The sequence below is a fragment of the Misgurnus anguillicaudatus genome, chromosome 16 (assembly GCF_027580225.2).
Source record: "Misgurnus anguillicaudatus chromosome 16, ASM2758022v2, whole genome shotgun sequence".
In the NCBI taxonomy this organism is placed as follows: domain Eukaryota; kingdom Metazoa; phylum Chordata; class Actinopteri; order Cypriniformes; family Cobitidae; genus Misgurnus; species Misgurnus anguillicaudatus.
The window spans coordinates 34,419,631-34,432,478 of record NC_073352.2 but is presented as its reverse complement, the minus strand read 5'-3'; positions in this window follow the sequence as shown (position 1 = coordinate 34,432,478).

The window sequence follows — 12,848 nt, the reverse complement described above, 5'->3', positions numbered from 1 at the left end:
ATCTTTTCAGCTTATAAATATGCTTTTTCCTCACTCTGCAAGCTCAGTTTTGTAATATTCTCCCTAATTGCATTTGCTGATTTTTCTTCCCACTTCTCCCTGAGCAATGTGCCTCTCATCAGCAAAATCTAAAAGGCTAATATAAGAACTCTTTTATTGGTTTCAGTCTCATATAATGGTTTCAATGCATTCACTGTTTTCATCTGATAAGGATAGACTTTCTGCAGGTCAGCTGTGTGGATGAGAAGATCCGGCCTGGTCTCAAACGTTGTAATAATAAATAATTTGAATAAATTTCAAAAACACAAAATGTCAGCAAATAAAAAATTGACATCTTTTGTGAATTTGAGTCTATTTATTGTTGCATATGAGAAGACTGCATAGGAAAAAAGCCTTTTGTGTGTCATGGCAAACTAAATATTACAAAAGGGTTTAATGATTACAGAAATGTTATTCATTTTAAGGTTTAAAAGTGTCTTGTCTCAGTCTTTGTCTCAGTTTAATATTATGTAATTTTCCAAAAGGATGAAATACCTTTTATAAATACGACTGAAAACATGACATTAAAATGAGTAAGAAACAGCAATGCTCGCCATTTTAATATTTATAAAATAGGAAAACAGACAAATGCAATACTATCTCATGGCAATTTGTACCTATTTTCAGAGGTGGCTTATTTGTACAACCAAATGTGTACATTTTTGCATGTTTTCCTTTGATCTGTAATGTTGTGGTTAGGGGTGGAGTTTTGTTTTTAGAAATAACCAACTCGTAAAATACATACGAATTCTCGTGAGATCAGGCTGGACAGATCTGTATGTCGGTAAAGCTGTTAATACATAAATAATAAATGTTTTAGCCCTGTAAACATGTCAATGTTATACGTTTCAGTGTGTATAAAACATAAGTAAATGTAGGTGTGGTACAAATACATAAATATTTCCATGAGATCATGTTGCAAGTTCACATATATGTAAAACCTTAAATCTGTATACTCTCTAAAAAAACATGCTGGGTTATTTACAATCCAGTGTTGCTAAAACAGATTTGATAAAACACATTGGAGCAGTTTCCAGAACATGGTTTAAATTAATCAATTTAGATTTAGTTTTTACAAACCTTACAAAAACGTTATTGGTGTGCATCTTGAGACAAAACAATGGAACTGATATATGATAAAGGTGCTAAAGCATGTACTGTAATAATTTGTTAAATTGTTCTCTAATATCTATAATAGGTTTGTGGCTTTATTAAGTGGCAAAATGATCCAGAGTCAGTTTTTCATGTCCATTTACAAACCTAGGATTTTCTTTTAGAATGAATTGGTCTATTATTAAAGCAATAAGCCCCAAGAAGCAGTGGGTTACCATTGCATTTTATAACAGCTAAGGGGCGTTGTTAGACACGACGCGAAGCTGAGTACCTAAAACCCCCTTAGCTGTTATAAAATGCACTGTAAGCCCACTGCTTCGCGGGACTTATTGCTTTTATAAAACGGTTACTTCATATACATAGCAGGATTTCATAAAATAAAACACAAATAAGTTGGAATTATATTAGTACAAATATTACTCTTCCGCCAAACAAAGTAGTTCCTCAGAATCAAGTGTGGCTGCAACACAGACGCAGCAAAGACACAATAAAAATATGATTTAAGACTGTGGTGTTTATTTTCATAAATCAACATTCATCTAATTTAATTACATTAACGTTTATATCGTGCAACTGTTGAAGTGATGATCAAATATGCTTGGAAGCATGCTTAACTCTTCCCCGTCAGCGTTTCTTTTTTAAGTTGCCACCTTGTTTTAGTTTAATGCCTTACAGAGAAATTATCTTCTTTAAATAAACATAAAATATCAAATGAAAGAACAGACCATCCACTTTTAAACAACAACAACAACAAAAAAATTTCATCCTACATTCATTTGTTCTCTTATCAGTTATCACCTCTCAAATTTTCAGCTAAAAGTGGAGATAATTCGATTTTTGTGAAGAACTTTTGTAAGAGATCAGATTCAGAGCCATCAAAACTTACACGTCACCCTAAATCCACCACAACGCTGTTGTGTCGAGTGAATGCGTTTGTGTTTAAGTTGGGTAAGATTGCCATCTAGTGGATAATAGCGGATATACCAATTTAAGACAAAAACAACTCAGAGAACGTTTTCTCTTTATTGACGAAATGACTCAACAATATTTATTGAAATTTATCTGGATATTGCCATAATTGTGCAAATGTAGAAAAATTAAAAAATGGTTAAAGACTGTGGCGTTTATTTTCATAAACCAGTATGTAGCAACATTGGCTCAGTGATACTTCTGTAAAGCGGTCTGAACAGTGCGGTTACCGGGGTATTTTATCACGGCTTAGAACGCGTTTCAACCAATCAGAATGAAGAACCAGAAGGGGCCATTTTATGATACCTTATTTGAAAGGGTCATGAAGAATAATGTTGAGCTCTGCTCTGATTGTTTCTCCTTCAGTAGCTCTGTGTGTGTGTAAACAGATCTTATGTTTGAGTCTGTATCAGATGAAAATGCAGATTTTGAGGATTTGGAGATTGTACCTGATAAGGATCACTGTGCCGTACACGGTACACCCCCTCCGTTGCACGTGAGGCTGCATAAACGTCATTGTAACTTTGAAGCATTAAATCTTCAAAATATACGGTCATGCGGCACATCGTTGTAAAGCTTAGACTTTCGGGATTCCATTAAGAGCACACACAAAGCATAATATGATTTTTAGCAGTCATAAAACCGTAATCTAGTTGTTAGTTACCTGAACCGGGCGGCGCCGATTTAGGATATTTACTTACCTTCAAAATCTTCCCTTTATCCGCTTCAGTGAAATTGTCCAAAACGAATTGTTCATAAATCCCCAAAAGTCCAAGGAAATTGAATATCCAAGCCTTTTAATCCAAAACGATTTGTTCATCTCACAATCTTGACGTTTCTGACCGAATTACGATATGAATACTGTATACAATTAGTTCACTAACGGACATTCGTTCGAATCTCACTTTTCATTCACGATTTATAATGAATAAATTTCGGATGTCACGTTTATTGTGCAACATCTGAGGAACAAATACGCCCCCTTGTGGAATTTCAGCCGTTCCGTAAGAGGCTACTGGACGTTTCTGAGTTTGTGTTTTTTTTTCAGTATGGACCTGCAAAACGTAACTGTAATGTCAATAGTAGAACTTCAGCCTAAACGCTAGCATATAGCATTAAATCAGTAGTCACAACTTTGTTTTTAGCATAGTAACAACACAGCACTTAATGGAATATGATGTTGGGGCCGAACATCTCGTCTATAACGTGAGGGTGTTATGTTGAGATTGGTCTGTTATCCAGCAGTCTTTTGCATGCAGAAGGTTTACATATGAAGGAGGAAACAATCGTGTTTGAGGCTCATGATATGTTATTACCATGTACACAACTTTTATTATTCATCTATGCCTACAGTAAATACAGTTTTACATACGGCACCTTTAAGATATGTCATTAAAAGATAATGTTTTTTTCTACAAAATAAAATAGTGATCAATTTCTTGCAAAATAACAATAAATTGTACATTTTCTGCTATGTTAGTGTGTTGTGTTTGTGCTGTTAATGCTACTACTAGGTTGCTAAGGAGCTTTAGTCTGTTGCTATGCAGTTGCAATGATGTTCTTGTTGGTTTCTAAGGTGTTCCTATGTGTTTCGCTTGACTGCTTGTTGCTTAAGGGCCCAGGTGTAACACTCGTCCAAAGGGTTAAATTTAAATTTAAATCTTTTACTGTAGCTATGAGTAAAGCACGGAGTATAGTCTGTTTTTACGTGTACGCGACCATACGTGCACAGTCGACAGATCAAAATAAAGTTTATGTATAGCTGACCCCCCGAGTACACGTAAAAATGGACTATACTTCGGCTTTAATGGTGATGTTTGCCTGACCTCATTTTTCTACAGTTAGTGTATGTTTAATATTTAAATAGGTTTCCTCTGTCAACACACTTGAATACAGTGTTGGATCAAAAAGAGACAAACCTATTGGGTTAAATCAACCCAGAAAATGTTTATATTTGACCCAGCAATGGGTTAAAACAACCCAGTATACTGTAAGTTTAATTACAACCCAATGAGTTAGGTTCATCCCTTTTTGATCTTAGAGAGCCATTGTGTCTAACAAACTAAATGAAATACTAAATATGCTCAAAGGGGTCTATTTTAAATATGAAATTTTTGACATACAGTATAGGGCACAATCAAGTAAAATATTAATATGAAATGTATTATTCAATGAGAGGTCCAGAGAGACAAACAGAAATCCAAATCAGAGGAAAGACAAAGTGTCTTATAGGGGTTGGGATTAACCCAGAGACCCTTCACAAAAATCAATGAATCAATAAATGGTCAAGCAACATATTACAGCGCACATACAAAACTCACTATAGATTTCTGAAAGACCGCAGGTTTTTGATAGGAAGAGAGATGATTTTTCTTGAAAGAATGTGAAACAAGTAGGTTGGTACATTATTTTATTTTAATTGATTTAAAAAAAATATTGTATCACATATCGCATTATTTACCAAGTTATTGCATTGTTTTTCAGTATGTTATGCAGTGACATTCAAAATATTTTGAGGTGACTATTATCGTCTTGGTTAGGTACCGTGCTTCTTTAAAGGGCACCTTTTATGCCCTTATTTACAAGATGTAATATAAGTCTCAGCTCAAAATAAGTCACATATCATTTATTATAGCATGTCCAAAATGCTCTTATTTTGTGTCTGTGCCTTTAAATGCAAATGAGCTACAGCTCCTCCCTCCCTTATACCAAAACAGACAGTGAGCACTTTCATTTTAAATAGATCTGATTCCTGTGAATACAGTCTGAGATAATACTATCTCATTATTGGGATATGGCAGACATAGTACAACTACCTGAGGGTGAAAACTACAGGACTGTCAGTCAGTGGTAATGGGCGGAGCTTATCAGTGTGACATCACATTAACAAGAGAATCCAAACGGCATGTCTATGAAACTGCTTTGGTTTAATTGACTTTAAAAAGTAGGAGTGGGTGGATTTGTTTTGTAGGGTTTGTTGTGTTCACAAACTGCCAACACACATTTATGTCCAAACACCTTGTAAAAGTGGATTTTGCATAATAGGTGCTCTTTAAACACACACAAAAGATCTGTTGTGCTGTTTACATCTAAAGTGTGTGTGTGTTGCAAATATTGTCACTCATCATTCAATCAGTTCAGCCTATCCACTAAAACTAACAATTACAACCACTTTCATTTTCTTGTCTTTGTGAGTACAAAACCTGTCAATTTCACACCAAAACTCTCTTTAAATAATGTTAAATTCACCACCTACTTGGTGGTGAACTTTTTATTTAAAATATACATCATGACATTTTACATAACAACTTTAAATATAGTATTAAGAATACATTTTTTTTTTGCTATTACCTGTATTGTTCTTTCAGATATGCAATAATGTCACAAAGCAAAAAAGAAAAATTAAAATGCTGATACTATTGATTTAGGGGGTTAAATGTGACCCAGAATGGTCTTCAAAGGCATCTGTCAATGTAGCACACCAATTAAAAAGACTGGGTAAGATTTGTCATTTTACTTCTCCACTGCACAAATGTCAATACCTGACACAAACAAACACTGAACATGAAAAGATCAATTAGGGACGAAATGTTCAATTCTATCCAATTACCTTCATTTACAGTGAGATGAGCTGTTTGACATGACTGTAGTTTACCGCTGCTGTCTGAAGTCCCGTCTGGAAGCCACCGGGCCCCTGCTGAGCGCACACGCCACCTGAATACAAAACCCCTCATTTCTGATCCCAACTATTCAGCTCTTTAAACTGCAACAAATGACACCAACATCTGCTCCATTTAGTACACCTGTGTGAAATTTCAATGTTTACGGCAGGTTATGTCAATATGAGGGTCACCTCTACGATAACGTCATTGATTTGTCCTTTGAGTTTCATGCATTGAACCACTTCATGCAAATAGCTGTAAGTCACAGCCCAAATCCTCCATTGGTGCAGCTACCAGTGGTTAGTAAGCAGTGACCTCTGCTGGTTGGATTTAAAAGCGCACATCACATACTGGACAGAAGTGGCTTTTAGGGCCAGAATCACTATTGCTCACATAAAATATCCTTTCTCATAAATTTTTTAATTGGACATGTAACTTGTTCATGGGTGTTTTGAGGAGAGCTGAGTTTCAATTTGTGAACATTAAAGGCGGAGTGCACAATGTTTGAAAGCCAATGTTGATATTTGAAATCACCTAAACAAACACGCCCCTACCCCAATAGAATCTGGACCTTCTTTTAAAAGACCCGACACACACATACGCAACCCCGGCAAGGATGTTGGTTAGTAGACTTGCTCCTTACTGCTGATTGGCTACAAGTGTGTTTTGGTAGTCGGCCCGTCTCCTTTTCCAAAGCGTTTTTCAAACATTGTGCACTCCGCCTTTAACAGCCAGAAGATTCTAAATTAAATCATGCTGGACACGTGCCAATCTAATAACCAGAATATGATTAAGAATCACGAGTAGTTTCTTTTGACTTGACTCAGTTAACAACTGCACTACCAACAGATCTCAAAATCTGCTTTTGTTCTATTGTTTGGTTTGTAGTATATGCCAGATCCCTCTTTAAAGACAGTAGCTGGATTCACAGTATATAATCAACTTCAAAAAAGATTTGTATCCCAAACCGCTTTATTAAACTACTGTATGTAAAAAAAAAACTAAACTTAATAAAGACAAAGTGTTTTCATAAAATAGTGTAAGCTTTTCAATGTGTCAGCAGAGGTGTATCATCTTGTACTGTCTGGTGTGTGTCCTGATTTTCAAACACTCACATCACATACTCATGTGAACAGCATGGCAATCAGCTGATCTCTGGTACTGATGCTGCTGTTTCCAGCTCTGTTGCCCGGGTAACAGCATCATTCAGACAGAAACATATGAGAGAGAGAGAGACAGACTTATTAAACCCACTATTAGTAACATAAGTAACAATAAAGCTACTTTTGCAAAGACACAAGTATGGAGTATGTAATAATGGACTATGTTCATTCAACATAGATTTGTCTTTTGTCGTTTTAATACATTATTTAAAGGGGGACAAACATGACAGCAGGGTAAAGAATATATCTCTGTAATTTACTGGGGATATCACTGACTTTTAAAATCTTTCTATGGACAAATCACTAATAACAACTTATATTTATAAATGTCACTCTTCTGACTATTAGCAACACCTGCTAAAATCAACCCAGACTTTAAACTGTTCTCCTGAGAAACAATTATAAACACCATGTAATTAAAATCAATTTTCCCATTTAGTCCAACAACAAACAAAGCAGCAGTGATCACAGAGGTTTCTGGAGTGACCAGAATATTTCCAAATATTAAAGTGTGCAAATCTGTGTTTGATGTTTTTCTACTGTAATTCATCCCTTTTAAATGTTCAGGGCTTTTGTAAGAATGATTTGATAATGTGATTCTACATACAATATAACAGTGATTCAGTCTAAGGTTTGAATTATAATCTTTTTTACAAGGAAAAGCTCTTTGAGATTAAAAATACAAGAGCATCCTGGCCAAGATAAAACTATAAATCACATTAATAAACTTTTGATTGAAAATTACATTACAAGCCAATATGAACTAAATAGACAAAAGCATCTATAGCATTGGTCTTGGGAGTCCGCCAAATGATGTTTAATCAAAAGCTATTTTTTTACCAAACCACGTCTGCATTATAAATATTTGACAAAACTATCTCTTGCATTTAAAATCATGAAAACGCATGCTGTGATGGTGCTTGGTTCAAGATTCATTGTCGGGTTGAAATCCGGATTTATAACGCCTGTCAAAAAGTTGCCCCAAAGAGATGCTGCGAACACGTTGCATGTTGTCTCCTGAGTCTGATATGATGCTCTGCAGAAAAAAACTTGCGTAACTCAAACTCATGACAATGATGATCCACGAGAAAGGCAACAGACCTCAGAATTATAAAGCAGCACAACCTCCATCCACACCAGAACAGTCTTTGTGTCAGTCATCTTTATAAACTATAAGCACAGGTTCAGGTAAATGTCGAATAAAAACGTATTACACAGCAAATACCTTAAAATAATTAAACTAAATATACTTTAACAAAAAAATACTCATCTACAGTACAACAACAGCATAACTGTGACATTATGGTTTGTTTCTATTTATAAAACAGTTCTAGTTCTTGATTCTGATTGGTCAATAGTTGTGCTTTACTCTACTTTGCGTTGAGCTTAATACCCAAAAGCAAGATCTCGTACCTTACTGCTTACTTAAATATCTCTGTTTTACACATTCAGGGGGTCCCTACACCATGCCTCTCTGATCTAGAGACCAGAATATTTAAGAGACTTCACTATATAGGATGCAACTGCATAGCAAAAGCAACATCTCCAGCAGCAAAGAGCTCAGCTGAATTCAGTTGTTGAACAGTTCAACACTACCATTTTTTTACTTAAAAAAATACATAATAATTGCTGCACCAACAATGACTGATAACGAGTCAGAATAACACTACAACTGGTTTTGTTTGCTAATAAAGGCACATATTTTAAACCAACACACAATATGCACACAGATCAACTTGATGCCTTTGCCAATAGGGGTTTTCTCGACACTTTTCACTGTTAATTCACTTTAGAGTGGTTTCCAGGGAAACGGTTACTATGGACTTGTTTTTAGAGCTTTGCTACATGTTGCATCACAAGATAGAAACAAGATAGCACACAAACCCGTTTCAAAGCCTTTTAGCTGTCGAATAAAACTTGTATAGCATAGCATTGCATTAGCAGCACATAAGGTAATACAATGTACATACATGCTAATAAAAATGTATACTTACCTAAAGGATTATTAGGAACACCATACTAATACTGTGTTTGACCCCCTTTCGCATTCAGAACTGCCTTAATTCTACGCGGCATTGATTCAACAAGGTGCTGAAAGCATTCTTTAGAAATGTTGACCCATATTGATAGGATAGCATCTTGCAGTTGATGGAGATTTATGGGATGCACATCCAGGGCACGAAGCTCCCGTTCCACCACATCCCAAAGATGCTCTATTAGGTTGAGATCTGGTGACTGTGGGGACCATTTTAGTACAGTGAACTCATTGTCATGTTCAAGAAACCAATTTGAAATGATTTGAGCTTTGTGACATGGTGCATTATCCTGCTGGAAGTAGCCATCAGAGGATGAGTACATGGTGGTCATAAAGGGATGGACATGGTCAAAAACAATGCTAAGATAGGGCGTGGCATGTAAACGATGCCCAATTGGCACTAAGGGGCCTAAAGTGTGCCAAGAAAACATCCCCCACATCATTACACCACCACCACCACCAGCCTGCACAGTGGTAACAAGGCATGATGGATCCATGTTCTCATTCTGTTTACACCAAATTCTGACTCTACCATCTGAATGTCTCAACAGAAATGGAGACTCATCAGACCAGGCAACATTTTTCTAGTCTTCAACTGTCCAATTTTGTTGGGCTCGTGCAAATTGTAGCCTCTTTTTCCTATTTGTAGTGGAGATGAGTGGTACCGGGTGGGGTCTTCTGCTGTTGTAGCCCATCCGCCTCAGGGTTGTGCGTGTTGTGGCTTCACAAATGCTTTGCTGCATACCTCGGTTGTAACGAGTGGTTATTTCAGTCAAAGTTGCTCTTCTATCAGCTTGAATCAGTCGGCTCATTCTCCTCTGACCTCTAGCATCAACAAGGCATTTTTGCCCACAGGACTGCCGCATACTGGATGTTTTTCCATTTTCACATAATTCTTTGTAAACCCTAGAAATGGTTGTGCGTGAAAGTCCCAGTAACTGAGCAGATTGTGAAATACTCTGAAGACCGGCCTGCTTGGCACCAACAACCATGCCACGCTCAAAATAGCTTAAATCACCTTTCTTTCCCATTCTGACATTCAGTTTGGAGTTCAGGAGATTGTCTTGACCAGGACCACACCCCTAAATGCATTGAAGCAACTCTCAAATTGCCTAGTTTACAGTACAGAAGTAGTTGAACGGATTACATTACGTTTTTTGAGTATTTTTAGAGTATTTGCCAAGACTGTGGAATTTCAAGATAATTTTGCATCTATACTCTTAGATTGGATGTGTTAAAACGACACATTAGTGTTGATTTAATGCGTTGTCCCAGAATCCACACATCTCTGTGTTATTATTGAAACAACACATTTTGTGTTACTTTTAACCAGTGGCGGCCGGTGACTTTTTTTTCGAGGGCGCTCGATGTGAAGTTCGTCACAACATGGATGTAGAAATTATGTGTGGTTCATAATTTCTAAATATGTGTACATCATGTGCCTGCTGCAGACGCGTCTAAAGGGAGTGTCTAGTGTGTATTTTGTGAACGTGAGCATCTCTTTTATCATAAACGGTTTTGACGCGTGTGCAGCAGGCACTTATTTTGACAAAACACGTGATGCACATGGTTCACATGACGCAACAAACACATATTTTGAAAACAAGAGTAACACACATGACACTCTTAGAGTGTATGTGTCCAGTCAAGCGCTAGAAAATCTGTGTTTGTGTGCTTTTTGAAACGCGTGTCACCGCGCAACTGCAACTGACCTAAACGTGTATATTGCAAACAAAGATATATATGTTATATAGGCTATATATCTGTGTGTGGGTACTTTTGATGACTTTGTGTATATAAGTGAGTGGGGTTATCCTAAATTCAACAGATATATGTGTATATGTGGGGGCAGATGGTGTGAAAATGTGTGCTAGATGTGTCCATGTGTGTTTTGCAGCACTGAAGATAATTACCGTGAGTGAGTTGAGATTCATGCACAATGTGAAGTGCAGCCAACCTGCGCCCACTCGTGACAGCTCAGCATATGATCTAACAGTGTCAGACACCCACCCTTAGATGCCGAAACCCAAAGCATTTAAAGTACAAAAATAACCATCACAGCTGTATCTGAGCAAGCTTTCACCATCTCAATACACACGTTTGACTGCTGTCATGGACAATATAACCATAAGTGATCTACTGACGTTTCAGTGGGCGAATAATAACCATTTCTGTTTAAACTTCAGTTTTTACCTCCGTGTTTGTGGTTATGAATTTTTATCAGGTCAGGCTGCTTCCTCTGGAAACACAAAGATCAGCTCCTGGATGCTGATTGGTCAATATTTAGATGACGCAATCACTGCCGCGCAAATGACTGTAGTGGTTTATCATAGGCACTATGACATAAATTATTTACTTGAATAAAAGATAACAGTATTTATCTTTAATAAAATAATTAAGTAGTGACATCAGATTTAATTAAAGCAACAAGCACGAGGCATTGTCGCCTTGTCTAACATCCATGCACAGTGATTCCCAAACTGTGGTACACAAACCTGCTCATTTAAAATACTAAAATAACATTAAAGTTCAAATGTTTTTATATAAATGTAAACAAGCCGAAAATTCAATGTGTACACACACGCACGCACACACACGGGCGCACGCACACACACACTCTTCAGCACAAGTTTCATTGTAACATCATTGTGCCATAAATTTAGCAGTCAAACGTGAATGTTTATTACACACAATTGGACGGGCTTTACATTTTCTTTCACACCTGCACCTCACCTGTGATTTTAAAGCAGGTAGCTTACCCAGAGAAGAATGCGTCAAACGCTGTCAATTTCACAATCCACCGCAACAAAACGCTCACGGATATTTGCACAGATCATAGTAGAAAAATGTGCTTTATTAATCTGATATTTCTACAAGATGCCAAAACTTTCCTGTCTAGACATATCAGTCTGCAAAAACACCAATCACCTGTGATTTAACTAACCTTTACTTAAAGGCGGGGTGCATGATCTCTGAAAGCCAATGTTGACATTCGAAATCATAAAAACCACACCCCTAGTGATGGAAGAAACAAAGAGAAGCTGTGTAAAAGCAGATCTGTCCAAACATTTTGCAATTTTTTTTACAAAATAATAGCAAGATTTGTATTAAAATATGTTTATATTTTTTTAAACTTAATTTAGACATAATTAAAAGTGTATGTGTTTTTAGTTTTATTTAGAGCAAATAAATCATTAATACTAACTTCACTTTTAATTATGCACATGTTTGTCTTTAAATCTTTAAAAAGTAAAAAAATGGCAGTGTTATTAGTCAGAAGGATGCATGTTTTATGAACTTGAATAATAAAACTGACCAGAGTTCACCTAACCACATAAGACACTGGTCATTTGTGATCAACTCCCTCTAGTGGTGAACCCATCGGAGTTTTGAAATGTTTCGAAACACAGTTATGAGGTAATGAAGCCTCATTTGCCAAAATCACGTGACTTGGCCAGTTTGAAAGACACTCCGAACCAATTGGGTTTAAACAAAAGATTCGTAAAAGTTTTGAAGCCTCATGAAGCAGTGCTTCGAAAGCGACCATCACTTCACGGGTCTACCCCAATAGAATCTGGACCTTCTTTTAATAGACCCGCCCCACACATACGCAACCCAGGCAACGATGTTGGTTAGTAGACACGCCCCTTACTGCTGATTGACTACAAGTGTGTTTTGAAACTTGACCGGACTCCCTTTTCCAAAGCGTTTTTCAAAAATCATGCACCCCGCCTTAAAGGCTACTAGCAGTAAAGAATGGGTGTGGAAAGCTTTATCTGATGAAAAAGTGTTATTAAATACTACCTAATGTGTTATATAATACAATATAATGTCTCATAATGACATTGTGGATCACTACTATGATGA